This window comes from Schistocerca cancellata, chromosome 3 (genome assembly GCF_023864275.1).
Source record: "Schistocerca cancellata isolate TAMUIC-IGC-003103 chromosome 3, iqSchCanc2.1, whole genome shotgun sequence".
NCBI lineage: Eukaryota > Metazoa > Arthropoda > Insecta > Orthoptera > Acrididae > Schistocerca > Schistocerca cancellata.
The window spans coordinates 599,836,495-599,854,575 of record NC_064628.1 but is presented as its reverse complement, the minus strand read 5'-3'; the positions used below and the strand labels follow the sequence as shown (position 1 = coordinate 599,854,575).

General features: G+C 41.7%; 1 long non-coding RNA gene across 1 annotated transcript in view; it reads left to right on the top strand.

The window, feature by feature from the left end:
- Nucleotides 1-17,845, top strand: part of LOC126176853 (uncharacterized) — a 46,138-nt gene extending 28,293 nt beyond the window's left edge. The window contains exons 2-3 of the long non-coding RNA XR_007535679.1: nucleotides 8,111-8,222; nucleotides 17,784-17,845. This is a non-coding gene — a long non-coding RNA (uncharacterized LOC126176853). The remainder of the gene's footprint in view (nucleotides 1-8,110; nucleotides 8,223-17,783) is intronic.
- Nucleotides 17,846-18,081: the final 236 nt, after the last annotated feature.

The following is an 18,081-nucleotide window of genomic DNA, read 5'->3' as shown; positions in this document are numbered from 1 at the left end:
TCTGCCAATGGAGTTTGATGAGTACCCCTGTAAACATCGCGGCAAAATGCTCTTGCACTTTGTGAACGAGCCTGTGGCGAAATGTCTCGCTCTTCGTTGGAACTTCCATATCTCATCTATTAATCTAAGCCGGTAAGTGTCCCAGATTGATGAGCAAAACTGAAGAACCGGGTTTACAAGTGTCTTTTGAAGCCACTTCTTTCGTGGATGAATTTCATTTCCTTATAATTCAGCGTGGCATATAGCTTCCTACAACCAGTTATTTCCACAGTCGTTCCGCTTTACGTCGGTCCGGAGGGTGCTCCTAGGTAGTGTACGGTTGTTACCATATGGTCACCTATAGCGTAATCGCCTAATGATGTATATTCACCTATTTGTGAGAAGTACTTTACATTCATTTATGTTCGGGTTCAACAGCCTACCACTATAATAATCAACGATCCTCCAGTGGTCTATCCTGCATTTTGCTTCAGTCTTCTGGCGTTGTAACCTTCCTATACACACCAGATTCGTCTGAGAAAAGCCTCACGAAGCCTCCGATGTAATCCACTAGGTCATCTTGTAAATAGTAGCAGCGCTTTAAGACTCCCTTGGGGTACTCCCGAAAATACTTTTACATCTGTAGATATAGTCCCTTCAAAAGCAGCGTGTCGAGTTCTGCTAGGAAGTCCTGAATCTAGCCACGAGTTTGGTCCGATACTCGGAAAGCTCGCGTTTTGTTCACTAAATGACTGTGCGGGACTTGCACCACATTCCATTAGATGATACATTTCTGAACACAGTTCTTTTTTTTTCACGCGGTAGTTCTGATGCTCTTCTACATATTTTTCCTCACTTTCAAGCGTAATGGGCACGATAAGGTACGGATTTCTGTTCGCTTCATATGGCGAATCGTTCGATTTGTTATCTGTATATAAATCGATATGACATTCAGATGTTCTCAGTATGTCATCAATTAGGACAACACTAAATAGCAGACCGCATCTCGTGGTCGTGCGGTAGCGTTCTCGCTTCCCACGCGTGGGTTCCCGGGTTCGATTCCCGGCGGGGTCAGGGATTTTCTCTGCCTCGTGATGGCTGGGTGTCGTGTGCTGTCCTTAGGTTAGTTAGGTTTAAGTAGTTCTAAGTTCTAGGGGACTGATGACCATAGATGTTAAGTCCCATAGTGCTCAGAGCCATTTGAACTAAATAGCAACATAATTCCTGGAAAATATCTGTGATGACTGCTGTTCTAGATGACTGCAAGTGATCCCTCTGATCCGCACGTGGAACACCTTAATAACAGTGAAGAGAAACATCACGAATACTTTAAAAGAGATGGAAAAATGTCATCGTGTAGCCCTATATTCCACCCTCCATGTGAAAAACGTCTGTAGATTTCAGGTCAAATCAGCAACAAAATCATTCAAGTACATACATCAGCGCCTTGTGACAAAGGCAACACACGAGAATTCGCGAAACATTGTCTGCGACATTGTTTGAAGATATTATGCTATTACACAAGCTTTTATTTACGCGAGACAAAATAGCTTTAGTATTACAAGTTTCCGCAGTTGCTACTTCCCAGCACACGATGTTATCGTGTTTAATTTCGCACACATGCTGCAAGGCTTGTACCGCCTTGTATCACTACACGATCTCTGTCGTCACCCAACGCCTGGGTTTCGGCACACGGTATAGTCATCTTCCTTATGTACGGGCAGAAAGTGGAAGTGACTCATTTTTGTGATAATGAACTGTTTTTACTGTACAGAGTAGCTATGAGAGCGTGAGAAGAGGACCTAAACACATGTAATTTTCAATGTGTTCTTTTGTATTTTTTGCTACTACTCTTTACTGTTTTTATAACTTTTTAACTGATAATGGCCACGACAATAATTTTTTAAAGAGAGTTTTTTAAGAGCTAAGTTTGAAACATAATTATCCGCAGTGTTATACACTTATTACTTAAAAACACGTTATTTGACAGCAAGTGATCCTGCTGTGCCGCTCTGATGATACGAAGCAGCCATCAGCTATCGTGCCGGCAAAACAAACCCTGAGATGTAAACAATATTTTCAAAACCAGCAGCAGCTAAAAACAAAATGAAACTCAACGCCAATTAAAGTGGGATATTAGCCTCTTGTGCTCATCACCGGAAGTCACTTACGAGCAAAGAAATGCACATATTATTGTTTTACTTCTAAAATAATTCATTTTAAACTGATATCAATTACGAGAAATTAACTACGAATAATAGCTTAGATTAACGTATTTGTCCCCATTATGCAGTAGCTGAATATATGTATTAATCGTATTAATAATTAAGGTCTGTCGGTTGACACATGTGACATTTTTCAGGTTTAAATAATAGCCATATTGTTTTACATATAAAACATCTTGTACGTCTGAATCGGTGCATAAAGGCTTGGTAAGATTGTGTTAGTAATGAAAAATGATGATTGGTAACTTTACATGAATGAAAGGACCTGTCGATCGTATGAAAGTAGTTGGCAGAGAGTTGCGTACAACAGTTGTAGTAAAAATTATAGATAAATTTACTTGGCTAGGGTAACCAATTTTCATGGAATAAAATAGAGATGCGACAAGATTTTTGAAAACCCGTCACTACGGGTCACCGGGGACTACTAGAGAGAACAGATATGTAACCTCAATCTCATCAAATTGTTCGAGGCAAGAGAAAGAACTTCAATACAAGAACAATAGTAATATACCAATAAACGCCGAACTCCCGTCTATAAAAGAACTTCAAACTCCCGATAACTTAAAAAACTGTGAATGTTTTTAATACTTGTCGCAAAGTGCGCAAACGATAAAAAGTTCATAAAAATTCTCAAATTACGTTAAAAGTTTGTTAGAAGTCGCTAAGTGCGCTCGTTATCAAACACTGGATAAGAATATTCGGGCAATTTGCGCTCCGCTTGAAGCAAAAGCTAGCTTTTCACACCTCTCGCTGTTTATGCCATCATCTCCTTATCTACATACTATGATACAGTTTTTCGCGTACATTCAGTGGTATATGCGGATAATACCAGCAAAATACGCTGCGAATAGGAAACATCATACCTGATGCTGAAGTTTCGCTTCATGAACGGCGAAAATGCAATAAGTGATAAAAAAAATTCCTTGCTTCTTTTTGTGGGGCAGAGCAGGGGAGCCAGCGACAAAAAGTTTCTTAAAGGTTTGAAATTATGTGCAAAGTTTGTTGGAAGTTGCTAAACGTTCCTGTTATCAAATGGTGGATGAATAATGTGTGGATATTTGCGCGCGGTGAGTTACGCTGCCTCTGTACATATACACAGTTCCTAAGTGTGATACTTGTCTTACTGCGTTAAACTATTAACATAAAAAATTATATCTCTTAATGAATAGATTATTACAACTTATTAATTTTTAATTGGCTTAGTAATTTTATGAAATACTGAAAATCACACTTTTGTTGCCCCTGGAAGCCGGCAGATTCGCAACGTGAAACTGGGAATGGGTGCCATGAACCGGGTTAGTTGTGTAGATTACTCAGAACAAGCAGTGAACACATGCAGTTTGCACGAATGCCAGCCTTTGATCTAACACGTAATTATTGAAGACGGGAGAACTTAAATACAAGAATAGCACTTGTGTTTTAGGCTATCCTAGATAATAGCTATCTAGGATCACGTCAAGATCGAGGCTACAATGAAACAACAAGAATAGTGAATGACACTATTTTAGGACTGGCAAAGCTGTTGTAGGACGAATTACAATTATCGGTTATCAGATTGATGGATTAAAGCCTGTGGTCTCGCACTTACTGTGCTGATATTGAAATGTGGTAAAGTAATTGTTTTGACTTACTTCGACAAAGAAATTTCATCGGTCAGCGCCGCGCATCGCTGTAGTGTCACTGTTGTCTCTTGTGACTTTTAGAAAAATATAAAACATTCACAAAATTATTCACAGAAAAACACTCGTAACTAAAATGGCAGTAAACATGGCTATGTAAACTCGTACTGCACGTATTTGCGTACATTTGCTCTTAAATGGCGCACAGTATACAGAAAATTGTCGAAAACTGCTGTAAATCTCTGTAGTAGTTTCACGAGGAAGTTAAACGCTATTTTTCTGAGCTTATTATAGAATATCTGTTACCTTTTCCTCTCGCATTTATTCGCTTCTTCAATAAAAGTTACCGTTTAGCAGCGGGAAAAGTCTCAAATCAAAGTTACGTCTAACAGCACTGAACACGAAATTCAACAAAAGAGATGAACAAAGATAATCTACGCCAAAGACAACACTAATCAAGGCTGCAAGCAAAGAGTAGGAATATCTATAGAGTGAGCATCAGACGCGCAGTACAGAATTTTTGTCACCAATATAACCGACACCAAAAATCTGACTTAACCGCAAGGTTTGTCCGTAAGTGCTCAGCAGATTATAAATATTATTAGGTCGCTAGAAAACACATATCTCGTTCCAGAGTAGTACCATGGATCTTGTACACGTGTATGATAGGCAAATTACGCATTTTTTGGTTCGAACTTAGCTTGACTTAGAAGAGATAAACGCAACGGCCGTTTGCTTGCTGGTAACAACTGTCACAGCTCGGATGTCACTATTCTTTTTTCGTTTTTGTTATAGAAAAAGAAAGGCGAGCTAACGCTATTTTTTAGTTTTGTACTGAACTTTATCTTATTACGGATCTCTGTTTTAATAAATTGATTACGTTGACATTGCCAAATGGCTCCCTAGTACATCTACATGAAAGTGTCCCGATAAACTTCCACTATGGAGTTGCGGGATGCTGTAAGTTAGCGATTTGTCTCACTCTGAAAGATCTAAATTGATCGGTTTTTACTTTTTGAAACAATTTTTTTAAAAATCTTTATTCATCCTTAGGATTCTGAAATGTTAATCCCATACAATCACTCACCATTTTGTAAAAACTTGACGATCATTGATTTGGAAAACCTAACAATACAAACAAAATAACTCAGATTGTCATATGTAAGTCCCATCTCCAGATGAACTTTTCTCGAAATGTGTATCCATTCATCCCATTGACTGGCAGCTCACTACCACACTATCAACTTTATCGAGTATTTATCTCATAAATATCGATATTAATCAACACATAACTTGGGTCTTACTAGTGTGGTAACTGTAATTTGATCACCGTTGTAATTAGGTACGAAAAGTAACTTTACCCCTTTGATTTTAGATTTGCATCCGTAGTGGCAACAATTCTACACCACTGCTGTTACTAATAACAGGAGAACACGGGACGAATATGTGTATTATTCAAGTTTCGATCTTAGCGTCAAACCCATCACGTGACTATTTCGCTTTCATATTAGCTACATGGGCAGTACGCTATACCCACTCCATATCTTTTCCTACTCTGTGGCTATTATGGCCAGCGATGTTTTTCAATCGCTGTTTATACTGGAAAACATTCTTTCTCAAATCAATGATGGGACTCCAAAATACTTAAGCGTTGGATAGACATGTGATTTTGCGTCAGTCACGAAGCAATTCTGAAGGTCTTTTCGTTTCGTATCCTGTTGTAAGAAACAGTGATTAAAAATGTGCGCCCGAACAACGTTCTTAGCTTATCGAATCATTTGATGTCTGTATTAATCATCTATTATCATGATATCTTGAGAGCAGAGAAAGAGTTATTGATTCTCCCAGCATTTTTTATGACTGTTTAAGTTGTTAGGAGCAGTCAAATGAGAACGAGACACATGGAAAACAGAATTACACTGTTAAAAGTAATTCACCATTACTCCTAACACATTCATCTCACTGTGAGCCAAGACGGTCAATGCCTTCATGGAAAAGGTTTAAAGTTGTCTACGGCAACATGATTGTACCCAGGCGTGCATCTCCTTGTCCGAAGCAAATCGACGGACACGAATTTCTTTCTTCAGGGCTCCAAAAGTGTGGAAATCGCATGGCGGGATATCGGGAGTGTGTGGAAGATGAGTAAGGGCTTCCCAGCGAAACCTCTGGAGCGTCCTCGAAACAGCCTTGGCAACATGTGGGCGGGCACACGTGAATGGGCGGGCCACGCCCATGCAATATTATGCCTCGCCACACCATAACACCTAGAACACCAAAACGATCATTTTCGACAGCGTTCCTGGGTGCGTTATGTACATTCATATGATGAGAGGAGGGAGCATTTAGCCTGCAGCCAGTGGAATTGTCGAACATGATCGGCTTGATGGTCCATGTGTATGGTCCAAGTTTCATTGAACTATGTTTCTTGGCAGTGACACATTATGCAAAAATTACTTATCTGAGTTTTGCATAACAATATAGATAGAGAGAGAGAATGAGAGAGAGGAAGAAAAAAGAGGAAGAGGGTGACCACAAGTGTAAATCACTATACAGGGTGGTCCATTGATAGTGACCGGGCCAAATATCTCACAAAATAGGCGTCAAACGAAAAAACTACAAAGAACGAAACTCGTCTATCTAGAAGGGGGAAACCACATGGCGCAAACGACCTGAGTGGCCGTGCGGTTCTAGGCGCTTCAGTCTGGAGCCGCGTGACCGCTACGGTCGCAGGTTCGAATCCTGCCTCGGGCATGGATGTGTGTGATGTCCTTAGGTTAGTTAGGTTTAAGTAGTTCTAAGTTCTAGGGGACTGATGACCACAGATGTTAAGTCCCATAGTGCTCAGAGCCAAATGAACCATTTTGAACCAGATGGCGCTATGGTTGGCCCGCTAGATGGCGCTGCCATAGGTCAAACGGATATCAACTGCGTTTTTAAAAATACGAGCCCCCATTTTTTTATTATACATTCACGTAGTACGTAAATAAATGACTGTTTTAGTTAGACCACTTTTTTCTCTTTATGATAAATGGCGCTGTAACAGTCACAAACGTATAAGTACGTGGTGTCACGTAACATTCCGCCAGTGCGGACGGTATTTACTTCGTGATACATTACACGTGTTAAAATGGACCGTTTACCAACTGCGGAAAAGGTCGACATCGTGTTGATGTAAGGCTATTGTGATCGAAATGCCCAACCGGCGTGTGCTGATTTCCTACGCAATGTTCTACCGATGTTACTACAAGATGTTTCACTGTATGACAGAATGGCGATGTACTTCCAACATGATGGATGTCCGGAACACAGCTCGCGTGCGGTTGAAGCGGTACTGAATAGCATATTTCATGACAGGTGGATTGATCGTCGAAGCAGCATACCATGGCCCACATGTTCACCGGATCCGACGTCCCCGGATTTCTTACTGTGGGGAAAGTTGAAGGTATTTGCTATCGTGATCCACCGACAACGCCTGACATTGTCAATGCATGTGCGAACATTACTACTCGCTGTTGAGAGGAATGTCGTTACACGTATTGCCAAATGCATTGAGGTTGACGGACATCATTTTGAGCATTTATTGCATTAATGTGGTATTTACAGGTAATCACTCTGTAACAGCATGCGTTCTCAGAAATGATAAGTTCACAAAGGTACATGTATCACATTGGAACTACCGAAATAAAATGTTCAAACGTACCTATGTTCTGTATTTTAATTTAAAAAACCTACCTGTTACCAACTCTTCGTCTAAAATTGTGAGCCATATGTTTTTGACTATTACAGCGCCATCTATCACAAAGCGAAAAAGGTGGTCCAACTAAAACATTCATATTTCTATACGTACTACACGAATATGTAATAAAAATGGGGATTCCTATTTTAAAAAACGCAGTTGATGTCCGTTTGACCTATGGCAGCGCCATCTAGCGGGCCAACCATAGCGCCATCCGGTTTCCCCCTTCAAGCTAGACGAGATTCGTTGTTTGTAGTTTTTCCGTTTTACGCATATTTCGTGAGATACTTGGCCTGGTCATGATCAATGGACCACCCTGTATATGGCTTTAAGTATTTAAACGGTTAGCATGTTGCCTTTCTTTCTGCAGAGTGTTTCCTTATTGTAAAATTTGTTTGTTTCTGACGATAGCGAGAGATCACAATTTTGATCCACAGAACAGGTAAATAAATAAACTAAATCGTACTGCGATGTAAGAGCCGACAGGCTGCCTGTGTACTGCGCTCTCCTTGTGGTGGTCGGCCTGTGCAGCGCCTGTCTCTTTGTTGCAGATGTCGTGCATGAGCTCGGTGCCCGGCCAGCAGCACGCGCATGCGCAGCCCACGTCTCCCGGCGTCGCCACCTACCCGCAGCACCAGCTGTCGCCCACCGTCATGGCTGCAGGTAAGATCCTTTCTCCACCTCACACCTCTCGTCCCACATCTGAACACAAATTTCTGACCTCTCTTAAAGCTTTTGAGTTAACTGTCCATCATACACTACTGGCCATTAAAATTGCTACACCAAGAAGAAATGCAGATGATAAACGAGTATTCACTGGACAAATATATTATACCAGAACTGACATGCGATTACATTTTCACGCAGTTTGGCTGCACTTATCGAGAGAAATCAGTGTCCAGAACAGCCACCTCTGGCCGTAATAACGGCCTTGATATGCCGGGCATTGAGTCAAACAGAGCTTGGATGGCGTGTGCAGGTACAGCTGCTCATGAAACTTCAACACGATACCACAGTTCATCAAGAGTAGCGACTGTCGTATTGTGACGAGCCAGTTGCTCGGCCACCATTGACCAGACGTTTTCAATTGGTGAGAGATCTGGAGAATGTGCTGGCCAGGACAGCAGTCGAACATTTTCTGTATGCAGAAAGTCCCGTACAGGACATGCAACATGCGGTCGTGCATTATCCTGCCGAAATGTAGGGTTTCGCAGGGATCGAATGAAGGGTAGAGCCACGGGTCGTAACACATCTGAAATGTGACGTCCACTGTTCAAAGTGCCGTCAATGCGAACAAGAGGTGACCGAGACGTGTAACCAATGGAACCCCAAACCATCACGTCGGGTGATACGCCAGTATGGCGATGACGAATACACGCTTCCAATGTGCGTTCACCGCGATGTCGCCAAACACGGATGCGACCATCATGATACTGTAAACAGAACCTGGATTCATCTGAAAAAATGACGTTTTGCCATTCGTGAACCCAGGTTCGTCGTTGACTACACCATCGTAGGCGCTCCTGTCTGTGATGCATCGTCAAGGGTAACCGCAGCCATGGTTAGCTGTTAGTCCCTGCTGCCGCAAACGTCGTCGAACTGTTCGTGCAGATGTTTGTTGTCTTGCAAACGTCCCCATCTGTTGACTCAGGGATCGAGACGTGGATGTGTATAAAATGCGTGTTACTTAATACTAGATATCAAAATGTATCGAGAGGAGTACACCACAGAGGGAAACAGTAAAAACTAAATTCGTTTGAGTGGCAGGGACTCAAGAGACGGCACTGACCGCTTTCTGAAAAAGAGGGAACATCTGTTATAATTAGGAACCCTTGTTATTGATTGCATATTCGTATTCTAAGCTGTAAAGGAAACAGGGGAGAAATTTGGAAAGAGAATAAAATCTCAGAAAGGAGAAATAAAAACATTGAGCTTTCAAAATGGTTCAAATGGCTCTGAGCACTATGGGACTTAACATCTACGGTCATCAGTCCCCTAGAACTTAGAACTACTTAAACCTAACTAACCTAAGGACAGCACACAACACCCAGTCATCACGAGGCAGAGAAAAATCCCTGACCCCGCCGGGAATCGAACCCGGGACCCCGTGCTCGGGAAAAGAGAACGCGACCGCGAGACCACGAGCTGTGGACTAATTTTGTGACGCAGAGAAACTGAGATTAGGATGTACGATACTAAACGTAATGGGTGACTTCCGTCAGTTTTGCAGCAAAATAGCTGATGATGATCTAGGTAGATAGGGTATAAGATTCAGACCGGAGAAAGTAAGACAAGCATTTATGAAAAGTAGGCATTTATCAAAATATACTTTACCAACTTTCTCATTTTCAGAAAAAACTTCCTAACATTTAAATTTACTCCATATCGTTTATTTTATTCGGGCACTCCGTGGCCCCATGAGCTAAAACTGTTGTGCTTCAGTTCTACATGTACATCTCTACTCCAGAGTTCGCATCCAAGAGCTTGGCAGAGGGCTGACAGAGCCTCTTTCAGAATATTTCTCGATCTTTATACTCTGGAATAACACGTAGGAAAAATGAACTCCTAAATCTTCCCGCTCGAGCTCTGATTTCTTTTATTTTATTACGATGGACATTTCCCCCTGTGTAAGTGGAAATCAAACAAATATTTTCACATACGTAGGAGAAAGTTGATGATTGGAATTTTGTGAAAGGCGCCGCAAAGAAAAACGCAAGTGTTTTAATGATTGCCACCCCAGCTCCCGTGTCGTATCCGTGGCTGCCACTCACCTGTTTCGCAATAACGCAAAACGTGCTGCCCCTGTTTGCATATTTTCGATGTTCTCCGTCAACCCTTTCTGACACCGATTCCAAACGCACAGCAATGCTCTAGCACATGACGTGCAAGCCTAGGTTAGGCAGTCTCTGTAGAGGATTTGTTGCGTTTTTGGTTCGCTTTTCCCACAATATTTTCTGCGTGAAGATTCTAATTTAAACTGTTCATAACTCCAATCCCTAGGTATTCAGATTAACCGACAGCCTTTAAATTTGTGTGATTTATCGTGTAAGCAAAATTTAATGGCCTCTTTTTAATAAACATGTAGAGGACTTCAAACTTTTTATAAATTCCACTTTTCGCATCATGCAGATATCTTGTCTACACCTTTTTGTTATTCGTATTGATCTTCTGATGACTTAACTGCACAGCAAACGACAGCGTCATCTGCTAACAATCTAACAGAGCCGATAACATTTCCTTAGGGAACGCCAGATATCATTGCTGTTTCACTCGGTGATATTTCCATCAATTACTACGAACAGTCTCGCTTGTGATAGAAAATAGGCTCACGGAGAATAGGAGACGATTAAACGACCTGAGAGAAAGAGGGATTGAAATGGAAGGAATTTTTTTCTGAAAGTAAGTAAATAGGCCTACTGAATCGAACTGGAGGGAAAAGAAATTTATAGAACAAACAACTTGACTAAATGATGGGATCGGTTGATTTAACACTCCCTGAGGTATCAAGGAATCGTGAAACTGTGGCAATGGATCGAAGAATGCGGCCGGGGGGGGGGGGGGAGGGGGGGAATTGTAAAAGGATACCAATGCTTGACTACAATAAGCACGATCTAAGGGATGTAGGATTCAATAATTATGTAGAGATGAAGCAGCCTGCACGGGATAGATTAGAGTGGAGAGTTGCATCACGAATAAATCATTTTCCATAGTGAAGACTATAAGAAGACGAAAATAAGTATAACTACATAACTGTACATTTTTTTTCTTCAAATGAGGCACGAAACTGAAGTTATAAAGACAAGTGCACACACAGAGTTTAAATGGAATGTGATAACATCTGCATAACCTCTACCAAGGAGGGAGGTGAATATGTGAATGTAAAAAGAGAGTTATTAAGCATTAAGCGTGCTGACTTTGTACTTTCTCTGTCCTGTGGAGCCGGCCACGGTGGTCTAGCGGTTCTAGGCGCTCAGTCCGGAACCGCGCGACTGCTACGGTCGCAGGTTCGAATCCTGCCTTGGGCATGGGTGTGTGTGATGTCCTTAGGTTAGTTAGGTTTAAGTAGTTCTAAGTTCTAGGGGACTGATGACCACAGATGTTTAGTCACATAGAGCTCAGAGCCATTTTTTTGTCCTGTGGAACAAGACGACCACTGTGGCCGAGCGGTTCTACGCGCTTCAGTCCTGAACCGTGCTGCTGCTACAGTCGCAAGCTCGAATCCTGCCTCGAGCGTGGATGTGTGTGATGTCCTTAGGTTAAGTAGTTCTAAATTCTAGGGGACTGATGACCTCAGATGTTAGGTCCCATAGTGCTCAGACACATTTGAACCATATTTTCCTGTGGAACAGCATCGTTTTGGACGTGGACGTCCATTGCAGGGCCTCCTGTTGCAAAAATCTATAAAAAAAGCGCAGCAATGTGGTATCCGTACCAGATAGGGTTGATAGAGGAGATAGAGAAGATCCAGCGGAGAGCAGCGCGAAAGCGTTACGGAGATGATAGATAAACTCCAGTGGAAGACTCTGCAGGAGAGATGCTCAGTAGCTCGGTACGGGCTTTTGTTGAAGTTTCGAGAACATACCTTCACCGAGGAGTCAAGCAGTATATTGCTCCCTCCTACGTATATCTCGCGAAGAGACGATGAGGATAAAATCAGAGAGATTAGAGCCCACACAGAGGCATACCGACAATCCTTCTTTCCACGAACAATGCGAGACTGGAATAGAAGGGAGAACCCATAGAGGTACTCAAGGTACCCTCCGCCACACACCGTCAGGTGCCTTGCGGAGTATGGATGTAGATGTAGATGGTCTGTGTTTATACTCTGCCTATATTCTAGAACGCCACAATAGACAGATTTTCATAATGTGCGAGTCGTTTTTAAGAGGTTAAGTAGGAGCAGAAACGAACATTCTGTTGAACAGATTAAAGTGATTGTAGTTAAAAGTGAAAGAAAAGTAACATTGCACATACTTTCGCTCTTTTCGTGCGAATATCGTCTCATGTTCCATTTTACCGCTCTCTTCAAGAGTTAACCACCAGCGGAAGCGTACTAACGAAGAAAAAAAAAGAGCTGTAAAGGAAAAAATGAGATTATTGTAAGTAATGCATAAGTTCTCCATCTGTTGCTGCTCGTAACTTCCTAATATAACAGCCTAGTGTCCTCAGAATTTTATTGAAACACTTCTTGTACCCTTATCTTATTTCTTTGCATAAAGAACTTCGTAGCATCGGTTATCATAATCGTCATCTGTTTTCTCAGTATTCTTGTGACAAAATAGAAATAAATACAGTTTTTTCATTGGTTCTTGTTGTGAGACAATTATTTCTCGAATCACGGTAAAGTCTACTGACACTACATTCAGCACAGAAACCCAGTATGCCTGGCATTGTCTGCGCAGAGAATATCCTCGAGTTTGGTCAGTTAACATGCAGTATGGAATAATCCGTAGCAAATTTGCTGCTTCTCGTTGTTTCTGATGCATCTAAAATGGAAAAACGGATTCACATTTTCTGGGGGACGAATTACCATTAATGGTAATCTTAGCCTTCTAGAATGTGGTAATACGTGGTTCCAAGTAAAAGGTTATTCAACACGTTAGTTACGAAAAACACGACAGCATGGGAGCTATGAGCTGGATCTGAAGAGAGACTACAACAAATTGGCCAGACATTACGCTTCTGAACGTAAAGAGAACGTGTGTCAACTTGTGTTAATATTACTGATGTATCAGAAATGACTGTAGAGGCGTTTGCGAGGAAATATTATTGCATTATCAGGAATCCTTTACGAGGAGAATCATTAGATGTTTTAAGGTTGAAAGTCATTACAAAGGGCAAATATTGGAGTAACTCCTTTTTGGATACTTATTCCAAATCTTGGTAAAAATGAAAACATTTCAGCATGACTTTATTCATTTTCTCCCAGTTCATAAATATATGTATAGAAGCAGAGATTTAGTTTTTAAAAAACGAGTTGCTCTCTGCTTCACCAACAAGATCATCATTTAGCAGAACGCAGATGGTGCCACTGTATAGACGCTTGTCATTCATGCGAATTTGGTCTTTACTATTTTCTCGAGGAAAGCAAAGTTCTGAAGATATTCCGGTATCACAGCTCACCTGTATACGAGCGAACTAGAGGATAACGCCAGAAACTTCGTGAGGAAGGACACAGATTATGCTGTTGCATATCGGTAACTAGCAACACCAGAAGATTGTACAGAAACGAACGATGATCTTGGAACTAGCAGCTTCTTCCTTTTGCCTTCCCTAGAACTGACGTCATCCGTTCGCCTTATTTCATAACACTTTTTACAACTAACCACCGGTATTTAAACGAAAAAACTAGGCTGCAAAAGTTTCCCAGAAGTCATGCAATCGCATGCCACCTGGACTTCTCATTTTGTTAAGAGCATTTATGCACATCCAACAAAAATTTGGTCTAAGTTGTTCCGGTAATCTTTTCACGATACTTTCCTGTAGGCGATAACAGTGGCAGCGAACAGTCTGAGAGTCCTGCTGATGTTATCTGAATGATTTTTTATTGCTTATCTCCAATATGAACGGTAGTTTATGTCTGAAAAAGGAAGCTTTCAATTGCTAGTTTTCATTTATTGCAGGGAGACATGAATTTTTTAATGAAAAACAACACTCAAAACACGATAATTTCTCCAAAATTCATGTTGGCATTTATTGGCAGAGACATCGCAGATCAAAAGGGTTTTGAAACAACATTTTAATGTCCGCTTTTCTTAATTGTGAATGGTAATCTTTTCCAGAGAAACTCATAGTAATTAATACAGGATTGTGCTGATACCGACATGTAAAGAATGTTCCAGAGATCTGAAGGAGTGTTTTGAAAGAAGGTAAAACAAAGGCTGTCGTTGATCCTGCACTTGGAGTATCTAGACAGCTGGTGTCTATTTGCATTAAAATTTGTAGGCTCATTGGTTATATGAGCAACAAACAATGACAAGGCCTAGCACCAAAAAACTGCCATCAAAGCTGGCAGAATTAGTAGAAGACAGCCTGTAGCGGACCCTAGGAAAACTATACGGCTTGATACGAACAAGTATTATGGAGTAGTTCATGTACGTGCAGTAAAAGGTCAACTTTTCAATCAGCGTTTGGCAGGCACCATCCTTACAAGGAACCTTTCGTCAGGTCAGCAGATAGGAAGAACAGAACTGTCTTTGCTAAAGAACACTGCAAGTGTACAGAAACAGATTAGTCCTAGATGTTATGGAGGGATAAAAGTAAATTTAATTTGATGTCTCTCTGTAGGGTTCAGTATATTCGTGTCCTACAGATGAAGGATCCAATCCACGCTATTAGGATCCATCCATGAATCACAGACGAGTAAACATTATGGTACGTGGATGCTTATAAGAACAAGTTGTGGGTCCTTCAGATAGCCTAGAAAGTATCACTAAAGGTTCTAACTATAGGGACATTTTGGAGAAACATGTTCTATCGTCTGACAGAAAAAAATCTTTCAAAACACAACGACCCAAAGCATCGTTCAGAGTGTGTCCAAGGGTATATTAAGAGAGAAAAAGACAGAAGTTTTTATTTCGTCAATTCAAAGTCTGGATTCAAATCCGATAGAACTTATTTGGGAGGTACTGAACAAACCTGGTAGGGGAAGAGAGTACCGAAATAATGCAGATTTCTATGACATTCTGCAGTCTAAATAGGACAAGATTCCTCAGACCGCTATCTGATTCTGTGACTAGAAGATGTGCCCAGGGCACAACACAGGTTGTACTGTATGTTGGGTTAGACGCTATCGAGCCTTCCTCGAGGCTCATCTACCTTCACAGTGCTTAATAGATACGTAACGTATTTTAAAACAATGGACGTACAGTATGCACGAAAAAAATCCGAGAATCTGTCTGATGCTGACTCACTGATGAAACTAATTGCGTAATAAGATATTTTAGCCACTTTATGATCGTTACACACAATAAAGTATGTCGTTTATATGTAAGCTACCTGCAGTCTGAATTTGCTGAAAGTTCTGTGGACACAGGTCATGGCGTGCTACATTAATAGTATACTTTATCCTCTTTCTGAACTCGACGTCTCATTCATTATGAGCAAGAGGGGGCAAGATTCTAAAATTGTCATTTTTATGTCAGAAAACAACGAGAAATTCCTGCTAATTATCAACAAAAATAACCAACAAAAATGCCACTGATTAATACTCCTCAAAGTGAAAAATCACGAAATAAACTTTAAAAACTCTTACTCAATTTATGCCGCAGCTGTCTGCTTACAAAGCTTCATATCTGATCGTGTTAATCGATTGTATTGCAGTTTTCATGCTTTCAATTTTATAGTTAACTGGCTTTAAATAAAGATTGATAAAATATATTTTGAAAGCTACACTTTCCAAGCTGTTCAGGTAAAGTGTAACCCAGGCCGAGAAATCTCCCAAGAATCACAAATTACCAGGTACAGTCGACTCTTATCGGCCTTGGATTGAAATTGGATGTCTCTTCCCTCCACACCCCGCACTTTGACAAATTATTGTGCAACCATGTCAACTGGAGAGCTGAATTCGTAGTTGTATGACCACATCTTATGGTGTGTTGCACCTCATGGAGCGTTTGCGAAGCTCCCATTTCAACTCCAAAAAATAGAGTGCATGAACATAATACAATAAAGTCCATTAACATGATCAGACAAGAAGTCTTATAAAAAACATTGTTGATACAAATTGAATAATTTTTTTTTTTAATTTTGAATGCAGTCTCAGCAAGCAGTGACGTATCTTCTTTGAATATAGATAAATGGTAAACTATTACTGGAGTTAAGTTGTGCTGGAGGAGGAGGTGCCTTGTGGGAGAGAGGTCACAGTTCGTAGTAATTGACGGAAAGTCATCGAGTAAAACAGAAGTGATTTCTGGCGTTCCCCAAGGTAGTGTTATAGACCCTTTGCTGTTCCTTATCCTTATAAACGATTTGGGAGACAATCTGAGCAGCCGTCTTCGGTTGTTTGCAGATGATGCTGTCGTTTATCGACTAATAAAGCCATCAGAAGATCAAAAGAAACTGCAAAACGATTTAGAAAAGATATCTGAATGGTGCAAAAATTGGCAGTTGACCCTAAATAACGAAAAGTGTGACGTCATCCACATGAGTACTGAAAGGAACTCGTTAAACTTCGGTTACACCTTAAATCACTCTAATCTAAAAGCCGTAAATTCAACTAAATATCTAGGTATTACAATTACGAACTACTTGAATTGGAAGGAACACATAGAAAATGTTGTGGGGAAGGCTAACCAAAGGCTGCGTTTTATTGGCAGGACACTTAGAAAATGTAACAGACCTACTAAGGAGACTGCCTACACTACGCTTGACCGTCCTCTTTTAGAATTCTGCTGCGCGGTGTGGGATCCTTACCAGATAGGACTGACGGAGTACATCGAAAAAGTTCAAAGAAAGGCAGCACGTTTTGTATTATCGCGAAATATGGGAGAGAGTGTCACAGAAATGATACAGGATTTGGGCTGGAAATCATTGAAAGAAAGGCGTTTTTCGTTGCGACGGAACCTTCTCACGAAATTCCAATCAGCAACTTTCTCCTCCGAATGTGAAAATATTTTATTGACCCCGACCTACATAGGGAGGAACGATCACCACGATAAAATAAGGGAAATCAGAGCTTGTACGGAAAGATATAGGTGTTCATTCTTTCCGCGCGCTATACGAGATTGGAATAATAGAGAATTGTGAAGGTGGTTCGATGAACCCTCTGCCAGGCACTTAAATGTGATTTTCTGAATATCCATGCAGATATAGATGTAGATCTGAAGGTACAATTCGCCCATTCGACCTGCACGTCTGCTCAAGTCACACTGATCCATTACCTTCGATTTACAGCGACAATGAGAGCCGCAGGTACATTTTACCGGTAGCTGGTGTTGCGCCGCGATATCGATGTTGACTCTGAGCTGCTGGCTGACATGGTTCAAATGCTAGGGTGTGCGTGTGTGTGTCTTTATACTTTTTACTCGTATATTTAGTTACCACGCTCCTAACAAAATACCAGGTGCACACAGCTAAAAATGTTGGAAAACGCTTTGCTATACATCTATTGCTTTGAGTGATCGTTCGTGTCAGATCCCTGACTCTTGGGCATTCCTGTTAAGACAGCCTGTATTGTGCTGTAATCGTGTAGTGCCTGTGCAGATGTGAGCGCGCGTGTTCCAGGAGAGGGCGCGGCTTCGCGTGCCGAGGCGCCGCCGGTGCCGGTGAGCAGCGTGTCGTCCCCGGTGGGCGTGGTGGCGACGACGCCGACGCCCGCGCCGGCCCCCAGCCACGCCCACGGCCACGCCCACGGCCACGGGCACGCCCACGGCCACGGGCACTCGTGGGCGCCGCTGCCCGTGTCGTCGCCCCCGCAGCCGCAGCCGCAGCCGCCGCCGCCGCGCGCCGCCAGCCCCGCCGCCGGCAGCCACGCGCTCGCCGCCTCCTCCATGTCTCCGTCGCTGCACTCTGCGGCCCCCGC